At 35.7% G+C, this 24,228-nt stretch overlaps 1 protein-coding gene across 1 annotated transcript in view; it reads right to left on the reverse strand.

Annotated features, from left to right (window-relative positions):
- The window catches only part of LOC125236054 (leucine-rich repeat-containing protein 24-like), a 52,412-nt gene extending 29,033 nt beyond the window's left edge, over positions 1-23,379 (reverse strand). The window contains 2 exon segments of the mRNA XM_048142743.1: positions 22,966-23,143; positions 23,337-23,379. The gene's annotated coding sequence lies outside the window, so the exon portion shown is untranslated.
- Between the last annotated feature and the right edge of the window lie 849 nt (positions 23,380-24,228).

The raw sequence follows: 24,228 nt of genomic DNA on the forward strand, positions 1-24,228 counted from the left end.
TGGTCATTTTATAAGTTTTATTTACAATCTGCTATGTTCTTGTGATGACTTTTTGTCAAGCAGAAACGTCTGCAATCGATGCCACTAATATAATAAATTTAAAAGTGGAAAAGTACTCAGCATTTCCAATATGACCTGGAACTCCAGTTGCCGTTTAAGTACCCGGTACGGTACGGATCTTACAGTAGATGTCGCTACAGGTCCCATTGTCCAATATCGTGGAACGTTGATTTACGGTTCGTTACAAGCAAATTTTATAATACCATATTCCTAAAACGTCACAATGCCAAAACAGATTGTTCTCATAATGTCTAAAACTTGAAATGACTTAAACCTACTTCTCAAATTAAGTATTTTCTCAAAACATGGTATTATAAAATTTGGTTGTAATGAACCGTAATCGGAACATTTCGCTGCCTGGGTTGAAGTCTTGTTGTCTTAGTTGGCAGAGCGATGATGTTCTACCAAAAAGAAGACTATATCTCCTAAATCGCTGCAACTTCCATCTGCAAAGATGTGGCTAATGACGAAAGAGTTCAACGTACAATATTTACAGTAACGGTGACCGATCGACGAACGTCGTGTCGTCGAAAGACTGTAATAAAAAGAACTGGGTAATGTACGGTGTAGCTGTCGCACGGTGATAGGCAGAGCGATTTTTGCAGCGGATGTTAATAAGTGATCACTTCGCCATACAAACGTAGTATTATATTACACACCATTAGTCCGTTTTAACATTATCCGATCCGATATCGGATCTCAGAAAGATTTCAATGGAAAAAATCCAAGATGACGACTGTAATAATAAAAATAATAAAATAAAATAAAATAAAATGCGTTTATTTCAGACTAACATGTGTCCATAGTTTGTTAGTAACAATAACAAGAACATCTTAAATAACTATATTAGTACCTAATCCTAAATGAAGTGAGGACCAATGCCTGATTAGGCCACTGTCCCACCTCTCAGCCACTACGCTCAGGAGGCTGTGGCGGCTGTCGCGGACTCTGCGGAGCACTGCGGCGCAGCGCTTGCGCAGCGTCGCGTGAAAACCATCTACGTGCGCGTCCGCGAACATGCCGGATGCGCTGCAGTGCCGCGGCAGCCGCAACAGCACACTGAACGCATCATTATATTGAACCCGCAATGTATTTAGCGAGCGTTGCGTAAAATTTGTCCACAAGCTGCAGGTATACAGCGATGTACAGTACGCACGGAACAGGGTAATCTTAACTTGAGCTGTGCACCGACTGAACCTGCGAGCTATCATATTGGCTCTAACAGCAAGAGCCCTTCGCTCCCTCTCGATATCAGAATCATCACGCAAATCATCGGTAACCAAGTGCCCAAGGTATTTAAATGAATTTACTCTCCTGAGCTGCTCACCGTTCAAGAGAATCGGCGGGACATGAGACGGGCACTTGGTTCCCGCCTTGAAAACCATATACTCACTTTTCGATACATTATATTTTAAGCTATTTGTCAGGAGAGAATACTCAGGTTCTTCGGGCATATCATGCGTTCTAAACAGCACACTCTCGAAAGGAACATTATCCTCGGCAAAGTTGAAGGCCGACGCTCCAGGGGTGGAATACCGCTAAGGTGGGCTGAGACCGTGAAGAAAGCTTGTGGTTCCATGCAGATGGCAGTCCATATGGCCCTAGACCGCGTCAAGTGGAGAGAAATCACTGTTGGTCACGATCCTCAGCCATGAGGGAATGACTGAGAAGAAGAGATTTTAAGCTATGTCTTAAAGCATATGACTCACACTTTTCGATAAGGGTTCGAAGTCCTCCAACCGATGGGCTTAACAACACCATATCATCTGCATAGCTTATGTTGTTAAATGCTACCCTGTTAACATGGCATCCGACATGCATGCTGCTGAGCTCATCGATGAGATCGTTAACATACAGATTAAATAATTTTGGTGAGCTCAATCCGCCTTGCCTGACTCCACAATTTAATCCATACTCATCTGACAAAACATTTCCCCATCGGACACTATTTCTCTGGCTGGCGTACCAGTATCTAAATATGCGTGTTAATTCTTTAGGAAAACTGGGTGGCTAGCCGAATGGCACAAACGCTCACGAAACGCTCACGAAACGAAGCGCTAGTAGATATCTATCTCTATCGCGCTTGCATATTGGCGCGACAGAGCCAGCGGCGTATCGCTTTCGTTTGGCGTCGGAGAAATGCCATTCGGCTACGGGGCCTGGTTTCTCCCAGCTTCTGCCATAGCAAATCGTAATTTACCAGGTCAAAGGCCTTGGAAAGGTCTAGAAAACACGCATAAATAGGTGTCCTACGCCGGGTATAGTACTCAACAGTGTTCTTAAGACAAATGATCGCACTTTCCGTCGACAGGCCGGCTCGGAAGCCGAACTGTGCGTCATGTAGCTGCAAGCACTTGTCCAATTGCATGTTAAGTAAACTATCAAGTACTCTGGCTACGATTGTTGCCAGAGAAATAGGTCTGTAATTCGTCACATCAGTACCACTATAGTTTTTGTCATATGATTGGGTAAATAAGAGTGACCGATACATAGGTTAAAAAACATTGCTAGGATTCTAGGCAAGTAGTAATGTATGGGTTATCGGTCCGACATCCGATATCGGATCGGATAATATGAAAACGCACTTAGTTGTTTAGCAATTTACTTTAAACAAGGCATTTCTTAGCATATTTATATATTAGTCTGTATCTTTAAGTAATTATTTAAAAAAAAATAAACAAAATTTACCCTCGAATAGCTCCTTAAGCCTTCCGAGGGTAAATTGAAACATTAAAGGGCCAAAATAATAAGGTTAAAGATAGGTCGCTCAGTGACTGATCCACTTGGTTTTGTTTTTGGTTGGTTAACCAACAAATGTAACTACCTGAAAATGTACAAATTATTTGTTTCTGTTTTTTTTTACGAACCTACAGAGTGAGCGAAAAGTACAGAGTATATGAATACCTCATTTACATGAACCGAAATTAGTTTTCTCGAAGTTATGCAACTTATCTACAAGGTCTTATGTTCCGTCCTTGACTTTTCCCCCTTTTTTACTTTTTTAATTAGGGAATTTTTATTTTATTAAGGAAAATCTACCCTCCAAAAAGGCTGCAGGCACAGTAGCAACACCCGCACGTAAGCCGGGATCACGGCGGCTGAGTTAGTGCCCCACTCCGAGATAAATCTCGCTGGACCCGGGAGACTCGATTGTTTTTATCACGGAATTTGTTATGCCTGATGGAAGTTTAGTGCAGTGGGAGATGGAGGAAGTGAATATTTGTTAAGTTTTAAGTGTCTTTATTTATGAAGAAAATTGTTCAACTCTTAATAGGCTTGGTACTTTTAGAGACATTAGTCAAATCTAGAACATTGATTATTTCAAATCAGTTTATTTTTAAGAACTGTTAAAACGAATTTAAATGGTTTGTTAACATGTAATTAATATGAAATCGAGTTGAGCGACGTCAGTGCGTTTTCACATTATCCGATCCGATATCGGATGTCGGAAGGATTTCAATAGAAAAAATCCAAGATGGCGCCTGTAATGTATGGGATATCGGTCCGACATCCGATATCGGATCGGATAATGTGAAAACGCACTCACGGTCAACTAATTTTCTTTATTTATATTTATATCAGACTTAAATTTAAAAATAACTACCTAAGTACCCACTGTCCATGATTTTCTGATTCTTTGATTCATACATGATACAAAATACTTTATTTTAAACCCCTACTTGCCTGTACTAGTTCTGTCTTAAAAAAATAATTAAGTAAAGCTTGTATCATAGGTAATAGGTATATGTCAAATGTAAATACTTGAAAATCAATACAGTGATTGACATCAAATTAATTCACATGTCATACGCACATAGGGAGACTAGGACTATTTCAGAAATATATTTCGGTATTAAATGGCACTGTTAATGATCTCATTATTGAAATGCCAGGATTTACACAACTAGCTTTTGCCGGCGGCTTCGCTCACGTTAGAAATAGACAAAAAGTAGCCTATGTCACTCTCTATCCCTTCAACTATATCCACCAAAAAAAACACGTCAATTCGTCGCTTCGTTTTGCCGTGAAAGACGGACTAACAAACAGACACACACACTTTCCCATTTATAATATTAGTATGGATCAACAAATGCCGAACAAATTAAAATACACCATGGACTGCAAGTACCTAGTGTAAATGCGATTTCAAAGAAAAGCTTACTGTATTGAAAGGATATTCATTAATTATCAGTGAAGTGGATCTTGTATATTTATGTTGAATTAAACACGTATTTTATCACTGGTTACTTATTTATTATGCGTATAAAAAATGACACAATGAGATGAAAAAACGAGTTTTACCTATCATGTTTTCAAAAGTAAAAATCGATAGAATAAGATAACACAAAAATAAGTTTTAATACCGAACACAATAAAAAATCTATATTACAGAAAAGTCAATGATAAATTGTTTTAAAACAGGCATCAATCTTGACACACAAAAAACCGAAGCTACGATTCCACTCCACATAATACAATCGCCGCGCCGACGCGGCGGCAACACGACGTTGACGCGGCGAGTTGGCCCGACGCTATTACGCTCGCGAAACGCTAGATGTGGGGACCCTTACGGCCCAGCCACGACATTGGGCTAAGCGCGGCAGCGGTGAGCGGCGGCCATACATTGGAGCGAGACACAGCGATGGGACTTTTCATTCGCACGTACGGCTGCCGCTCACCGCTGTCGCGCTTAGACCAATGTCGTGGCTGGGCCGTTATGCATCAATCCTGAGTTTAATCACAGCGGTGCTCGGAAGTATATAGCAAAATATAACTTGGACACTTGGAAGCCTTGTGCCACCTTTGTACATGACTTTTATTTCCAATTAATTTCGTCTGGAATCCGGAAACACGGCATGTCGCGCTTTACAGTACAATTTAGAATGTAAATGGTACAAAAAGGTAGTCTGCGTCCCGTGCCAGGATTCAAATAATACTAATCAACGAGCCAACACGAGCGCATTTTTCCGCTCGCTTAACAAAGGCATGTCATAAGGTCGTTGGTCGTAGCCTGCTAATCCCAGAGTGAGGCCATTTGGCTAGCTTGGAATACATAGTGTAAAACTAAAAACAGTAAGACACTGAAATATGCCAAGTATCGCGGTTAATGCGGCAAGGCTATCAGAGTAACTTGAGTAGTTACCAGGACCTGGGTGTTTTTATTTTAATTTTCAGGTATGAAGTTTTTTATTAGGGTCCATATCGAGTCGCATATATTTTTTTGTTATTAAGCGCGGACGTGGAAGGCCCAGACGGAGATGGCGGGACGACTTTGACACCTTCATGACTAATTGGCCAGAAATAGCACACCAACGGGAGCTGTGGAAATCACGGGGAGAGGCCTTTGCCCAGCAGTGGGACACATAAACGGGCTATCTAAAAAAAAAAAAAAAAATCTTCTATGCGCATAACAACTTATGGCATCATCATCAGTGCGCATACATACGGGAATTTATATTATTTTTTTTGTCATACCTCGTTTGCTCTAATAATTAGTGTCATACTTAGTAGATGTCATATACTTTTTATACATACAAATTTAAATTATAATCAATCAAATGTCATACCAACTGACTGCACACTTATTAGGGATGATAATTGTTTTATGTATAAGGATTTCTAGCATAATATTTATTATCAGCCATAATAGTTCACAAACTCATCAACTTGAAATATCAGTCTCTAAAAACTACATTTGAGGGTAAGGAAAGTTTTATTTTTCTATTTGTTTTTTATTACAATAAAAAGTTGTTTTCGGTTTGCTCACGGTCAACCTAATAGACGGAGAGCTGGCAGGATTTTGGAGTAGGTCCTTGAGGCAACCTGGAAAGGTGCTCAGATGCTTCTCTGATCATAGCCAACATCAGGTCTGCAAGTCTGGCAGCTGGGGAGCGGGGCTTTATCGAGCTATGAATTTTTAAAGATTTAATTTTTTGAGGCCCAAAAAAGGTGTTTGAGGCAACCTGGAATGATTAAAAAGTGAAAATAGAGTTCCTCAGAAGTCGCATAGTATTTATGCCAGATCATTTGGCCGGGTCCTTCACCGTGCCAGAACGGTACAAAGTGGTAAAAAAAAAATTCCAAAAAAGGTTCTTGAGGCAGTCTGTCATTTTTACCAGTGAAAGATGAGGGTCTAAATAGCCATGGAAAAATAATGCCATGACATGAGGTGGGGTCCGTACCCTGCCATTCGATCTTGAAAGTCATTTTTTTAGTTTTTCGTAAATAACTCGTAAACGGTGGCCCACAGCAAAAAAATATGTTAAACAGAAAATATCTACATAAAATTTCCTACAAGAAAGGTTATGTACGTTTTTTCGATAGGATCAATATATAAACGGATAATTTAGTAAGAAAGTTTTTTTTAATCGATTACATGCTCCGTTTTTCGTCAATACCTCGTAAAAGGTGGCCCACAGCAAAAAATTATGTTAAACAGAAAATATCTACATAAAATTTCCTATAAGAAAGGTTATATAACTTTTTTCGCTAGGATCAATTTTTTAGTTGGAAAGTATTTTTAAATAAATATTTAAGCCATTTTTTGTTGATAACTCAAAAACTTTGGCTCACAGTCAAAAATAATGTTAGACAGAATTAATCTACATAATATTTTCTACAAGAAAGGTTCTATAAGATTTTTCGCTAGGATCAATATTTTAGTTGGAAAGTATTTTTGAATAGATTTCATGGGCCGTTTTTTGTTAATAACTCGAAATCGGTGGCTTACAGCCAAAACTAATGTTTCACAGAATTAATCTTCATAATATTTCCTACAAGAAAGATTCTATAATATTTTTATTTAGCTGTAGGCCACCTTTTACGAGGTATTTACAAAAAACGGCCCATGAAATCTATTTAAAAATACTTCCCAACTAAAATATTGATCCTAGCGAAAAATATTATAGAACCTTTCTTGTAGGAAATATTATGAAGATTAATTCTGTGTAACATTAGTTTTGGCTGTGAGCCACCGATTTCGAGTTATTAACAAAAAACGGCCCATGAAATTTATTTAAAAATAATTTCCAACTAAAATATTGATTCTAGCGAAAAATGTTATAGAACCCTTCTTGTATGAAATATTATGTAGATTAATTTTGTGTAACATTAGTTTTGGCTGTGAGCCACCGATTTCGAGTTATTAACAAAAAACGGCCCATGTAATCTATTTAAAAATACTTTCCAACTAAAATATTGATTCTAGCGAAAAATGTTATAGAACCTTTCTTGTGAGAAATATTATGTAGATTAATTCTGTATAACATTATTTTTGGCTGTGGGCCACCGATTTCGAGTTATTAACAAAAAACTGCCCATGAAATGTATTTAAAAATACTTTTCAACTAAAATATTGATTCTAGCGAAAAAACGTATAGAACCTTTCTTGTAGGAAATATTATGTAGATTAATTCTGTCTAACATTATTTTTGGCTGTGATCCACCGTTTTTGAGTTATCAACAAAAAACGGCCCAAATATCTATTTAAAAATACTTTCCAACTAAAAAATTGATCCTAGCGAAAAAAGTTATATAACCTTTCTTATAGGAAATTTTATGTAGATATTTTCTGTTAAACATATTTTTTTGCTGTGGGCCACCGTTTACGAGGTATTGACGAAAAACGGAGCATGTAATCGATTAAAAAAAATTTCTTACTAAATTATCCATTTATATATTGATCCTATCGAAAAAGTGTACATAACCTTTCTTGTAGGAAATTTTATGTAGATATTTTCTGTTTAACATATTTTTTTGCTGTGGGCCACCGTTTACGAGTTATTTACGAAAAACTAAAAATTGACTTTCAAGATCGAATGGCAGGGTACGGACCCCACCTCATATCATGGCATTATTTTTCCATGGCTATTTAGACCCTCATCTTTCACTGGTAAAAATGACAGACTGCCTCAAGAACCTTTTTTGGAATTTTTTTTTTACCACTTTGTACCGTTCTGGCACGGTGAAGGACCCGGCCAAATGATCTGGCATAAATACTATGCGACTTCTGAGGAACTCTATTTTCACTTTTTAATCATTCCAGGTTGCCTCAAACACCTTTTTTGGACCTCAAAAAATTAAATCTTTAAAAATTCATAGCTCGATAAAGCCCCGCTCCCCAGCTGCCAGACTTGCAGACCTGATGTTGGCTATGATCAGAGAAGCATCTGAGCACCTTTCCAGGTTGCCTCAAGGACCTACTCCAAAATCCTGCCAGCTCTTGGACCATAACACGCTTGCTCGTCGTCGCTTCGCTCGTCGTCGCACCTAACTGGACTCTCTAGTCTCTGTACATGAGATTTTCAGATTCAGATTCAGATTCAGATGATTTATTTGCCATTACAAGTATAAATACATGCAAATATAGTTACAAATCATACTCTAAGTACTTACATGCTAGGATTACTTATTCTATGCTGATGTACAAGATCATGAAGTTGTCCATTAAAATAATGAAATTATTACATATAATGTCATGTTACAAGTTACAACTAAATAATTACAAAAAAAAAGTCAATAAAGATTAATTAAGAGCATTAGCAAAATATTCATTAATTGAGTAGTATGGCCTATTAGTAAAATAATCCTTTAATTTTCTATTAAATATTCTGAAATTTGTGCAGTCTTTGATGTCATTACTTAGTTTATTAAAAATTTTGATTGTCATGTTATTAAAACTGCGATCAAAGTGGACAAAGCTAGATTTGGTTCGGGCTAGTCTATTGTTGTTCCTCAAGTTGAAATTATGACTTTCACCTGAAGTGGGATATTTATTTCTATTCAAATATACATATATACATATGCGATACAAGTACATTGAGGTGATCGTCATGATTTTAAGATCTTTGAACATATCTCTATGAGTAATTGGTATGCTTGTTGATCTAGTAATTAGTCTTAACGCCTTTTTTTGTAAGAGTAATACCGAATTTATATTAGTGCCGTTGCCCCATACTTCGACACAGTACCTAATAATACTTTCAAAATATGAGAAGTACACAGTTTTCAAAATTTTGGTGTCTGCAATTTTGGAAATACTTTTCAACGAGTAACACGCACTAGCCAACCTTTTGCATACCGTCTCTAACTGGTTATGCCACCTTAAGTATGGATCTAAATCTACTCCCAAAAATCGAATACAGTCAGATTTTTCTATAGGTAGATTACAGCTTAGATCAGTACTCCTAGAGCTCCGGCGAAAGATAGTGTAAAAACTTTTTCCACAATTTATTTTTAATCCGTTGCTTGTAAACCAACTTTCGAGTTCCTTCCAACATCTTTCAATTTGCGTATAAAACTCGTGAGTGGTTTTCGCATTTAGTATAATGCTAGTATCATCGGCGTATAAGTAAGGTGAGCCGTGAGTAAGATTCGCTGGCAAGTCGTTTATAAATATAAGAAATAATAGGGGCCCAAGTACTGAGCCCTGTGGCACCCCATACTTAATTATACCTTCATCAGATCTATACTTAATGCCGTTATCTCCATACGAAATTTCAACATACTGTGCACGATCAGACAGATAAGACTCAAAGAGACTAAGGGCTGTTCCACGAACTCCGTAATACTCCAGCTTGCTAAGAAGTATTCTGTGATTGACGCAGTCGAAAGCTTTTGTCAGATCACAGAACACTCCACCACAGTGCTGTCCTGAGTTCAGGCTGGACATCACCTCAGTAACTAAGTTTATGACAGCATCAGTAGTGTTCTTCCCTTTCCTGAAGCCGTACTGACATGAAGTAAACAGGTTGTATTTCTCGAAATGCTTCTCCAGTCTTGTAGCTATACACTTCTCAAATATTTTTGATACTACTGATAAAAGAGATATAGGTCTGTAGTTGTTCAGATCAGAACGGCTTCCTTTTTTGAATATTGTAACGACCTTAGCTTTTTTCAGAGCATCGGGGTAAATACCCTCTTCTAAACATTCATTAAAAATAATACATAATGGCGTACATAAGAACATTATATTATCTTTGACAAATTTTGTATTGAGGTTATCTGGTCCACTTGAGTTGCTGTTTTTAAGGTCTCTTGCTATTTTGACAATTTCTAACTCAGTAATAGGACTTAAGAAAATCGAGTTACCATTTTTAATCTTTACTTGATGCAGACGTTCCAAGTGACTCCTACACACAGAGTCATCGGTTGCCTTCCCCACTCTCAAAAAATAGCGATTAAATGCGTTCGCAATAGTATTTACATCATCAGTTTTACCATTATCCAGTTGTATTACTAGTTTAGGCATGGTCTTACTGCTTTTGCCCGTACTCTCATTTATTAGATCCCAAATTGTTTTGACCTTGTTTTTAGCAGCAGAAATAGTTTTCTGAAAATGCATTTTTTTAGCGCAGGTTATGACTGTTTTAAGTGTATTTTTATACAGTTTAAAATACTCTGTAAACTGGTCATCATTCGTCTGTCGAGCTTTCATTAATAATTTACGTTTTGTACGACTTGATATTCTGATACCTTTTGTAATCCATTTATTAGGTTTTGTTCGGGATTGTACTGTTTTAAGTGGAAAGTGCTTATCTATTAACGGCAACAATATATTGTAAAATTCCTGAAATTTATTGTTACAATCTTTACCATCAAGGACGGATTGCCAATCGATGCACGTAAGTTCGTTGTGAAAATTATATGTTGCTTTCTTGCTGTAAATACGTCTGGTTATGAATCTCTGTTGTTGCTTAGGTTGCCTGAGTTCAGATGGCAATTCAAGAATTTGAGCATCATGATCAGAGAAGCTGCAAGGAGTCACATACGCTGTTACATAATCGCTATAGTCAGTCAATATGTTGTCTAATGTGGTTTTAGTTTTGGCTGTAACTCGCGTAAAGTCTGATATTGTAGGTTTGATATTATGTTCCAACAAGGTCTGTAAAAATATTTTAGTCTTACTATCATTTTTATCTGCTATGTTGATATTGAAATCTCCAGCAATGATTATATTATGTGAATTGAATTTACTCAAGAAATTGCTTAACTGCGTAATAAAAATGTCAAAACTTGAATTTGGGGATCTGTAGAGTACGAGCAAGAATAGATTTATATGGGTACCTAACCTTAACATAATTGCACATACTTCAAAATGTTTTTCGATATAATATTGTGACACATCCATTACTTGAAAACTATCCGAGTACTCGTTTCTAATAAAAATGATGGTGCCTCCACCCTTTACATTGGTTCTCGAGGAGTTTGTAGTGACTGAGTATCCTGGCAGATTGATATGCTCATGTTCCGCGGGTTCAAGCCAAGTTTCAGTAAGCATGATTACTATTGGTCTGAACTGAAGTTCACACTCGATGAAAGCTTCTAAGCTAATTAATTTGTTTCTTAATCTATTAATATTTAAATGCATTATGGCAAGATTCCCAGTCACTTTTACAATGGAGTCGTAATTCATAAAAAAGGAGAACTATTATAAAAATTTTCATTTATCTCCTTTAGTGCAGTGTTTATAGCGGTGGCTAATTTAAATTTACCCTTAATTTTTAGATGAAAACCATTAATGGCAAAGTCACGTTCATTAATATTATCGTCGATAGTTTGAAATTTTACATTATTGTATTTTGACACAGCTAAAGAGAGCGCGGTATTAACTTTGTTGGCAAATACATTGAATCCCTTTCTATTATGGTTAATGCTCATTGGGATAGAACATACAATGACATTACAATGGGATAGTTTCTTGATAGCTTCCTCTATCATTTGCACTGTTTCTACGGGAGTATAAATGTTATAATTGCAACCTCCGCACATTAAGACTAAACAGTCTTTATTTGTAAATTGATGAGCTTTTTTGTCAATATCTAATAAGACTCGATCCGTAGTTCCGTTGTTTATAATATCAGCAGTGAAGTTGTAGTCTCTACGTCGTATCCGAGACAGCGATGAGATTACATCTGTTCCGTGGAGATCAGATATCAGCAGAAGATTTGGCTTAGTTTCTTGATTTTTGTGCCTAGGCTCAGTGTATATTTGCGTACCACTTTCTGTCGTATAAGATGACTGTTGTTGTACCATATTGGGTTCGATGCTTGTACTCACATAGGGGGTCTGCTCCATAGTCAATTTCAGCTTATCTGTGCTTTCCGAAAGACATTTTATTGTTTTCTGAATTGTAGCGATAGATATTTCTTGTGTTTTTAGTTCATCATATTGTTTTCTTAGGGTCGAATGTTTTTTTGTCAGAGCGCGTAGTCTAGAGGAGAGTGCTTTAATCTTTCGCCTAAAATTACAAGTTTTTTGCTCCAAGTCCTTTATTTTATCTATGTTAGTATTCATTTCATTGAGAGAATTATTACACGAGGGTGGGTCATTTGTTTGAATCATATCACATAAGGTTCTATTCTCATTTTCTAATTCAGTGATTCTCATTGCCAAAGAGAGGTTTTCTTTTTCTTTCTTTTCAATTTGAAATTTTAACGGGGTTAATATTTCTATGTCACCTGTGCTAAGTGATCCTACTTCCAGTTGTGTGCTACTAGTGTTAAGAATGTCTTTATTAATAAGCCTGGCCTCGAGCTCTTCATACTGCCGGTCTTTATCTGATAAAAGTTGTTTTAATATCTTATTTTCATTGTCAACATCCGAAAGTTGTTTTAATTCTTCCCTCAGTTTTTGTATAGTCTTGTCGCTTTCAGTGATTTTTTTAAGGCACATTAGGTGATCATGTGTACTCTCTCCGTCACTATTGGGAGTCTGAGTTGATTCTGCAATTTTTCTTTGCCTCAGGGCAGTCTTTCGAAGGTTTTCCTTTTTCTTCTCCATATTTTAAATATATTTCAGTATATCACTATTAAGAAGTATATTATTTACTTAGTTCTGTTAAAATTAAGATTGTGTCGAACAGTGATGTGAATTTATTCTGCCCTTTATTGTCGACGTAAGTTTGGTTTCTGAACGCACCTTCCAGCGTGCAACTGCTTATGTTGGCAGACGTGATAATGTGTCAATCCGTCTCGTCTGTCACTGTCGAAGTGTCAACGTCAGTTTGCTCAAAATAATGGTACACGTTGCTGTGTTTACCCTTTATATTTTCAAAAAGTTGAGTTTTGAATACTAAACGGCTTTTTGTGATTCTTACCGTGGTGTAAAACGTTGAAATAAAGTGCAGCGACGTTGATTTAATGTGTCTTCGGCCGCGGGGCGACCCACATCACTTATGCTTACTTCAGCCTAAATTTTCGTAAGGTTTAACCACTTATAAATAAATAAAATTTAGCGAGCTCTCACTTTCCAATGTTTACCTGGCCGGGGTTGCCAGATTTTTGTTTTTCTATACGTGTTATTGAATTAAATTCGCATCTTAACACAGTTATAAATGAAACCTATTATCTCAGAGAGTAACCTTATTTTCCATATTCTCTGAAAAGTAAATTTGAGAGAAAGAAAGGTGTTATTTGTCTATTTATTACATTAAAAAGTTATTTCCGGCTGGCTCACGGTCAACCTAACACGCTCCTCCTCACTTCGCTCATCGTCTCACCTAACTGGACTCTGTCACATGTGATTTGTGTTATTATACTTATTATTATACATAAATTCGCGCCTTAACAAAGTTATAAATGAAACGTAATATGCCCCTCTAGCACAACTTGCCTTGTCGCGCGCGAGTACATACTTGAAGTTGCGCTTGATGTATGGACTCGCGCGCGACAAGGCAAGTTGTGCTAAAGGGTCTGATATATGACTTCATTTTTGTATACAATATTAATACTATCCATAATAATACATCGAACTAATTCTCTTTATGCTCAGCAAGTTTATAACTTAAAATTTTATGAAAATAAATATTCGATAACAAAATAAATATGATATAACACAGTTTTGACGTAAAACAAGCATGTTCAAAAATTAATCTGACTTCAAATTTTATGACATACAATGTTATGTAAATAATGCTCTGACAATAGGCTACTTGCCTCCTAATCAAATCAGCTTCTTTTTAAGAACTGCCAAAACGAATTTGAACGACTTGCTATCCGATTTATCCGATCGGTCGAAGCGATGAATCGTACTGTCAATGTGGGGCTTTAGAAACTTGAATGTGTAATTATTTTATTTCTTTTACAAGCTTGCCAACTTAAAAATTCAATTGGCAGGGTGCAAAGCGGGTGGAGGGGGTAGCTAAAACGATCACAGCGCTCACTACGGCCAAAATTGACATCTTAGTCGCTGACTTGCGCTGTCAAATCCATATTGCAGTAAACATTTTCATGTCGTTTTTGAGATAAATTTAATACGGGCCTAGTAAAATTTGTTATGGGGAATTGTAATAACTCCAAGAAAAGTAGCAACTAAATTCTAGCTATTTCCAACACCGTAGTGGAAACAAATCCACCGTTTAAGTGAATAGTTGCCGTAAGAAGAAAAGTGTCGTCCAATCTCTGAAGTTTTACTTAAAGTGCGTAATCATTTGATACAAGTATTGAACTGAATTTACGGTGAATTTATAGTGCAAATTTTATTGGAGGTAGAAAAGCCGACGTGGAAGCCAATCCCAGTTATGTTCGAAAATCATTTTATTTGTTTCCTCATCTGTGCTCCTGTTTACAAATCGAAACGGATTGACGAAAATGCGTAAATATCGAGGTTTCAATGGGATGAAGGAGCACGAGAACAATAGAAGCAGAAGCAGTCCATCCACTGAAGGCTTATCACATTTTAAATAAAATTCCTGAGAACTTATTTCATCGCATTCATGATTGTATTTGATGTGATATCTGGTAAACCTCCAAATTTTCAAGTAAATGAAACAAGTTTCTGTAATGTATATTATAATTAAACGTTATTATAGCTAGTTTGTTTTTATTTTACAATAAACCCTGTACCCTGCAATGATATTTATAATACCCATAGTTAGCCCATGAAAATGACAGGATAGCAGTGAACTGATCAACTATTTCAAAAGCCAATGATTTATTTATACTTTATTGCACATAGGTACAAATGGTGGAATAATGTCTTCAATCTGTAGAAAATGCCCAGCTAGCACCAATTTATTGCCTTTATTCATCGTCTCAGGTTGGAAAATGATTTCGTGAGCGATGGCACGAATCCCCGTTTTAGTCACCAGTTTGTTAATTTCTCACTGAAAACAACGATTTTAATGTTATTGGCGATAATGTTGTAACCACCATCTTCCAAAATTGTCTAATGTAGTAAAATAGCACAAGATTTCATTAATTTTTTCACAATGTTTACTTACTTCTCGCTCGACAGCGGTTACAATATTGTCACTGTCACGTGGCGTTGTCGTCGCGCACGGTCCCAATAGCCTGTTTAGATGTTTGTAGCGTTCGTCGTTTACGTCTGTTACCAACGCCTGAACTCTGTTTACCTACCTACTTGTTTAGTCTGGCAGTTCATGAATAATGCTGATGTTTATCTAGGCTTTATTTAGGTACGTTCTTCCTAATAAACTAAACTAAATGAAAACACTTCAATGTTTTTTAAAGGACTTCAATACTTATTACGTCAGGGAAGACTAATATAAATATAAATGGTTTGTCCTTGAAATAACCGATCAAAAATTCTTTTTTGTTTACCATAAAAGAAACACATAGGTAACTGTAAATTTAGACATGAAATAGCAGGAAGTGTTGGGGGTTTTTCTAAAAATCCTAAAACGAACAAGTTATCGATCAATTGGTACAAGCAGCGTCGTACAAAATTTATCAAAGTCGCCTTGTGTTATTTCACACCAATATTTTAGTGCTATTTGAAATCTAAATTCGCAATTTATTAGGTTATTTAGGTAACGACGCAGATAATCGTCTGTCACTTTAATATACAATTTTAACGCCACGCCAGGTGTTCCGTTAGGCTAGATTTATTGCTTTCACGAGATTAACTAAACTATACGGGTTATTAATTGGTTGTCCTGAAATATTTCAAACCTAGGTATAACTGTGTCCTTTATTACGTTATTATCCTCTTTGCTTCGTCAAACAGGTTATAAATAAACACAATGTAGTTTCGCGCAATGATCTACTGAATTTGAGAGAATAGAAAAAGGTAAACTTATTGAAATATAACATAACAGTCGAAGTCTTGGTGGCTCAGTTGGCAGAGCGCTGGAGTATCGATCCAGAGGCCGTGAGTTCAAGTCTCACCCAAGGCAGACATTTTCCACTTTTAAATTTATTCTAAGCCTAGTGGCATCGATTGCAGACGTTTCTGCTAATCAGAAGTTAAAATTTAGCATGGTTAGCGCATCGTAACTGGTGAACTCCGGTTGCCGTTTAAGAAGTTTAACACTCTTACGGTAGATGTCGCTACGGGTCCCATTGACCTTAGTAGTGGAAAATTTCGCTGGCTTGGTTGAAGTCTTGGTGGCTCAGTTGGCAGAGCGCTGGAGTATCGATCCTGTTTTTAACGACATAGTACTAAAATGTGATTAATATGTGTTATAAAATATTATAAACATCTTAGGGTAGATACCTAATGGTGACATACGGGAGGAAATTTGATGAACTTGGACTCTGTGGCATTAAAAATGTCCATAATTTTCTCGCTTGCACAATGGAACTCATCAATCTCATCATATTTTATTTAGAAAATAATTTACTTTACTATCAAATACATCATAGTTCCTACAGTCAGCAATAAAAATACATATGGTTGAGGTGTCAAACATATATATACAGTACTTTATTGCCTATGCACACATCATATCTTTTTGTGTATTTACATCACGTCTTTGTAACTGACTGTACTCACATAAAAATAGTTATTTGTTATACAAGGGGGCAAAGTTGTATTTTAACGCCGAGTGTGGAATTGAAAAACGAGCAAGCGAAAGGATTGTATATTTGAACCACGAGCGAAGCGAGTAGTTCGAAAATAGAATCCTGAACTTGCGAGTTTTTTAACACACGAGAAGTAAAATAGGTACATTTGCACCCGAGTGTAACACAAAATTTTTCCCCTCACTGTAGCGAGGAAACTACAACCCAAAAATGCGTTTAATCACTGCTTCCAGTAGTTCCACAGGTGGTAAATCATCTTTATTACTAGATTCACCTACTTTTATCGATTTTAAAGCAGTTAATTTAACTTTATTCAAGGTCAAATTACTTTACCCACTAGTGGATAAAATGCGTTTTTACCCGCTGGTATTAAAGGACAAAACACGTGTTTCCGAGCTAGTGAGGGGAAAAAAAATTGTCTTACTTAAAATCTTAACAAGCAACCACTCCACAAACCCATTTACAGGAAAGGTATTTCATCAAAAAGAGTATTCAATAATTGTACGTTCAACAATAAAGTCTAAAACAGCTTTTTTCCTTTCTTTGCTTTTAAATGAATTATTGGAATTAAGTATTTGATCGTTGAGCACAAGTAGGCAAACAGGTCAAGTTGATAATCAAAACCAAGTGCGGGTAGTTCGAAAAACTCGCGCGGCTGTCAGAAGGTGTTGATGTCATTTCAAGCCAGTCTTCCCCGTCCTTGAAACGTTGGAGGTCAGTTTAATATGTAGTTATACGCGATTAAGTCCCGGTTTTTAAAAATAATTATGTGTAATAATCGTGAAAGTTTAAATCAGTGTTTCACAAGTAGGCAATTTTATTACTCTTCAGAGCTATTTAAATAACAGAAAGAATTCCGTTAGAAGAGAAATTCTTAGTAGAGTTATGTGAGCATGTAATGTAGCGAGAACCATAATGTTTGTTAAAAACCATGCGGCTTTCCACGTCTAAAGGATCCTGCAAGTGGTTTTCCATCGGCAGGGCGCGATGAGACGTCGCAATGCATGAATTTCAACCAGCTAGCACTACCAAAACCGATTTTACTGTTTATTTAACCAGGAACCTTAAATTAAACGTCAGAATTACAAGAACTAATATTGTATTGAATTCAACTTCGTAGGTCAAAGCGTGAGTAACTTCCTTCTCTTCCGAATTATGAAGTTATGAAATTGTCGTGGAATCTAGCGATATAAAATATCTACGATAGTGGCCTTGTGAGCTGCAGACCTTCGCGATATGCTTAGAAAGCTCAAACGTGAAGAACACTTAGTTCTTCAAGTCAATCAAGTCCGATGGTCTGGACTCATCGTATGTTTAGACACGGATCCGTGAATTTGAATCCATTGCTTTAACTGCCAAGGATCGAAATTGACGTGCTTCATACGAGGGGTTAAGCGTCATACATGCTATTGGCGTTTGTCTTGTGGAAATTTTCACATTTTCAAATATTTCCAAAAACTGGGTCTAAGAATTGTATTTACTCGTACTATCAGCTGCAAAAGTGCAAGGCAAATTTATCAATGAATTTTTCATTTTCATTTCATTTATTTGCCATAAATTGTATGTTTACATAAGACGGTACATGTACATGTTTAATAAGTTTCAATACAATTTTACCAGATTGGTGTAGCATTATTTAAACAATGTTTACAAAAGTAAAACTAACATGCAATACATTTTATTTTATTTTACAAGCTGAAAGTACTCTTTAAGACTATATGGACACAGTTCGATAAGATATTTTTTTAGACGATTGAGGAATTTAGTGGATGAAAGAGACTTTATTTCTATCGGTAAGGCATTGTAAACCCCTGCCGCTACCTGCCTGTGGCATCTCATGAACAATGCTGATTTGCTCACAGGAGCCTGGACGTCATGGGCAAATATCTTGTTGAGCCTTTCGCTATTAAAGTTTGTTTTTGGCGGATATTCATTCATAATTTCTCCATGCACTTTTGCAGCTGATAGTACTTAGTTGAGAATTGCGACCTGTAGAGGAACACATCCGGGCAAAAAGCAAGTCAAGTTACACCGTAGACCCACGTCATCACTCCGGTTCCTTAAATCAACAAATACAATCGTCCGAATCGCCCTTCCGCCATTTGCAGAATACTTCATTAAAAGAGATATCCTAAGTTAATTACTTATTAGAATTCTCCAAGTATTGTTCGCCGGATATCAATCACGGTTCTTGTTAAGTGATCTGTCATTGTGATTAATGTAGTCTGGGCCGTTTGTGGGCATTGTTTCTGTTAATTTACATCGGACTGGCAATAGTATAGCTGTTTAGCGTCCATTTAGTTAACGATGCATTGATAGATGGGCGAGTCGACTACAGGAAGACGAATTTAACTATTAAATTATACCTACACAGGGCTGTCTTAATAAACTTCGTTGTAAAAAGTCACCTTTTCATAAATTAAAAAGTAATTATAGACCACTAATTTGAGATCGCTTCTGTCATGGGTAGTCAATCAACATTAATTTCAGTACCTGGGCGACCGAGCTTCGCTCGGTTCTATTTTATTATGTAAATAAATAAATAAATAAATTTTATTATGTATTGTCTTTAGATAAAAAAAAACTGTTATATAAATATAAAAAAAAACCTGCGAAGAGCCTGCGAATTATATTAGACCGACCCTCTTATACGACTGCGCTACGTGCAGCCTACGTGCGGGCGACGAAATTAGCGATCGTTTACTAACGCGAAAGGAAAACGCATGAAAACTCGAAAATTCGCGTTTTCCGGAACCTAAGGCTAAGCTAGATCGATTTTTCACCACCGAAAATCCCCACATAACAAATTTCAGCGAAATTGTTAGAGCGGTTTCCGAGATCGTCGGTATTTATACACCGTGTTCTTTTTGTTTTCCGTTAAGTTCGACACGGAGCTAGATTCATTATCAGGAACCACCCTGTATATCACTTTATTGTATTCATACATAATAAATGAATTTATTAGTGTGAGAGACCTTTCAGAATAACATTCAAGTTAGTGTCAAGTGATTGACGGCATATGTCAGAACAAATAACATTAGGAATTAAGTAATTATCTTTATTTTTTTAATAACTCGATAACCGTAACAGTTAAGACGCTAGTTTCTTAGATAAATTAATTGTATTTGATCTAAAGAACCTTCCCTTAAAGTTAACGGAATCCAATAAAAACAGGGTGTATATATTGATAAATAAATATACAAGAATATCGTTTAAATATCGTATAATGATATAAGATAAGTAATACAATTCCGACATGACCAGCCGGTGCAGCTGTTAATTTAATCGATAAGCTGCTAGATGGTATCGTCTCATTCATTTTTTGTTTTAATTTTTCATATTTGTTCCATTCTGCTTTCGTTTGAATGTTATAAAATTCATCTGACAATTGAGATAAATAAACTCAAACAGTCTAGGCCCTCTAACAAAGAGTCCAATCGTTGACGATACGTATCCTGTCGTCATTATCTCTCTAATGCTTTTCCGTATAGGCGCGAAAGCCAGTTGTATAAATCATTCGCGTCAACGATTGTGTGCCCTGGTATATGAGAAAATTGAAAAGTTCAAAATATTTGACGATTCCGGGTGGAATGAACGCAAACAGTACAGGTATATGAGAAACACGAAGAGTTTTAAAAAAGGTTTTACCAGCGGTGCCAACAATTTTGGGCAACATCGATCTTTTTGTCAGTTCTATTGTACTGCCCATTCCGTGTTGGTTTTCGTCACTGAAAGTAAGTACTAGGTAACTTTTGTTACATTGAAAAAAAAACCGCCCATAGTTTTAACTTCGGTTACGATTTACGTCTACGTTTTAATGTTTCCAATACCTTGACCAAAATGATCCATATTATTAACATAAGTGTAAGTACTGAAAGAAATCAGTACTTAGATAAAGGTCATTTATCGTTACAAATGTTATATATTTTATGTAATAATGTAATTGTATTTATTATTCAAGTATTGAATGCCAAAGGCAAATTACAATTAACAGTGAAAGATAATTTGAACATCTTTCGAGTACTGTTTCGCCTACGTAAATCTGATATTTCCCTAAATCCCTTTCAAAAGTTAAGAAAGGATTTTGCGACAAACGTTTCTGAAACAATTTTTTAATAATTTTATTATACCTGTATCATAAAGTACAATTGCGAATTCAGTGGCTCTTAGTACGTATAATATGTTTATCATTAGTTGCGAGCCACCCAAATTCGATACGACTACTTAAATCATAAAAATGGGTAAAAATTATTATCCTAAAATTTATAGTCATATCATAATAATATTATATACAGTAGTATCGCCGACTTTCCTTGTAGACTAATGATTTGACTTTGTGGTATTATTTCTCAAATGGATTGGGCAGTCTTTTTGGTTTATACACTTAGTCAGCATGATTGCTTCCCAATGTATTAAATATAGCTGTATTTCAACTAATTCGCACAAAAATCTATAATATTATATATACGAATAGGCAGACACACCTTCGGACAATACATATGTACAGTCACCAGCAAAAATAAGTGATAATTTCTAATCTGTAGGTACCTTGTCGCTTTAAATCATTTGACAACTTCGTATGACATTTCAAACAAGATGTTAATGTGACAAGGTACAGAAATCATCACTTTTATGCTGGTGACTGAACGTACTCGACGGGGAACTTTGTTTATTTTTCATAATTATTATTATTTTGTCTTTTCTGTCTTTTCAATTTAATTTAATCAAAAATCGAATAACTATATTACCCATTTAAAAAATATAGCAGAATAAATATAAAAGGAATTCACGAAATCTGATTACAAAATTCGAGACTCAAACTAATGATTCCCCCAGTAATGATAACGCGTTGACTTTCAATCCTGGGATTCTATCCACCAACCAAATTACGCTGTCATGTCAAACGTCACAAAAACCTGAAAATCAATCAATGGATGATGATTATGATGAACAAGTTTAAACGTACCTACAAAAATTTACTTTTTATGTGAAAAAAATAACAAAAAAAAAAAAATTTTTGCTTGACGTCATATAAAATTATATCTTTATTTTGCCCTCAGAAATGCGTAATCTTGCGGTTTCCTCATATTACACGGTGTATAAAAGGAATTCACGAAATTTGATTACAAAATTCGAGACTCAAACTAATGATTCCCCCAGTAATGAAAACTCGTTCACTTTCAATCCTGGGATTCCACCAACCAATTTACGCTGTCATGTCAGACGTCACAAAAACCTGAAAATCAATCAATGGATGATGAACAAGTTTAAGCCCTCTCTACACAATGGTTGGGCAGAAAATTCGCTGGGACGGAAAGTGCGTGCTCGGTAGTTCAGAATGCCTTATCCCGTAATCCGATTTAATTGTGTTAATTAAAGACGTGCCGTCTTTCATTAAAAATTATAGGTCTTCTTTTAATGGGATGAATTAATTTTAGAAGTGTTTTAATACTTTGGCATGTAATAAGGATTCTGGGTTAAGTTGTATAAAGGTGTTAAGTTGTATAAGTTTGTTAATTGTTATGGTTTCAAATAAAAGTTTAAAATAATGTAGGTGTCATAAATAACATTGAATATTTATAGATGAAAAATCGTATCATTAAATTGGCCCTCACATTATCATTTTAATTATCGTAGTCACAGATTAATAATAATCGTAGTTAAATGTTCTGCTATTTTTGAAAATGTAATGCAGTAAATAATTGACTTTTCTGACAATTAACCCATTGAATTAATTTGTGTGTTTTATTACAATTAAGTACATATACCTAATATTTGCGTCTTCGTATCACCTTAATTATAGTTAATCAGTTAATGAGATCTTAAAAGTATCTTAGGTAACCTTAATATGTCAATATATCATAATAATTCAAACAAGTGATTTTCTAATAAATATGTTTTCTAAAGAAAGTAAACTAAATTACTTCTAAGAAACATAAAACAGCTTCAATGAATAACACTACTTTTTGAATTTTTTTTTTATTATAAAGTAAAAAAGCAAAATTAAATTAGCACACTAACACTAATTAGTGTTTTGTTTCGATTCTAATCTTTTAAACAAAGGAATAAAAATGAAGCGTATAAAAACCATCACTCAATCGCAAATAAAATTACACACAGTATATAAAAGAAATGAACTTACGTCCTTAATCCAATGCAAACACACATCACACACACTGCACTGTCAGTCGCGCGACTAGTCGCAAGTCGCCGCACGAGTCGCGAGTCGCACGCGTGCGTTCCAGACGCAGTCTCGCGCCAATCTGAGCTGCTGTAAGGCTGCAGAGAGGTCACGCTTTGGTTTCAGCGGCGCGGGACACCTGAAGGAATTTCAGGTTTCGATTATCACGAGTACATACTGTAATACGGGTGTACCCCTGTAGAGGGGTCTCTATGAGGGATTTAAATATAGCGTGATATTTATTGTAGCTGAGGGTGGTTCAAATAAATACATTTAGGTGGAATTACAGAAAAAGTAAATAAGAGTTATAGTAAAGGATAGAATTTCTTAACAATTATAAGTTCAAAAACATGTTTGACGTAAGATATAATAATATTTGATTAAACAAAGTATTATTTTGTTTAATCAAATCAGCTCTACCAGACAAATATGGCTAATTTTGTATCAGACAGTATTTTTTTTTTTTTTTTTTTAATTTATTTAGAACACAAACAGTCGTAATATACATCATACATAGGTGTAGTACATAGAGTACCTACAAAAAACTGAAATTAATACAAACAGACCTGGAGGTTCATAAAATACATATGAAGTTAACTTAAAACAGTAGGTATGTAGTTATAAAACAGCGTAGTACATAGTATAATAAATACAACGTAGTTCAAAAAAGAAATGCAACACATACAATTACGATTCAAAAAGCATCAATAAATACAGACATCAAGGAATACCTATTGTTTACTATAATAAAGTTATTTAAAAAAGTTTACGTCTCACTTGCAATTTTAAACTAGATAACGAATTATTAAAGGGATCAATATCAAATAAAAGTTTATTATATAAACTGGGAACTCGTCTGAAAAAAGTATGCTTAGCATAGTTCTTACGAGAAAAACTAACATGGAATAAAGGTCTAGGCCGTAAGGGGAGACGCGGACAACCAAAGTTCACTAACTTCAGGAGATCTGGACTATTAATAGCACCTCTAAGAATTTTAAACAAAAACATTACATCTAAGTAATTCCTGCGATTGGATAAAGACGGGACACAAAAATATTTAGCCGCTAATGCAGAATTTTCAAAATAGTTACCTGTTCTGTAGGCAAGTGATTTTAAGAAAATATTTTGTATCCTCTCCAAACGGTCAATGTGAACTTGGTACTGAGGAGACCAAACTATACTACCAAATTCGAGGATACTTCTAACTAAGGAATAAAATAACAA

This window comes from Leguminivora glycinivorella, chromosome 18 (genome assembly GCF_023078275.1).
Source record: "Leguminivora glycinivorella isolate SPB_JAAS2020 chromosome 18, LegGlyc_1.1, whole genome shotgun sequence".
Lineage (NCBI taxonomy): Eukaryota > Metazoa > Arthropoda > Insecta > Lepidoptera > Tortricidae > Leguminivora > Leguminivora glycinivorella.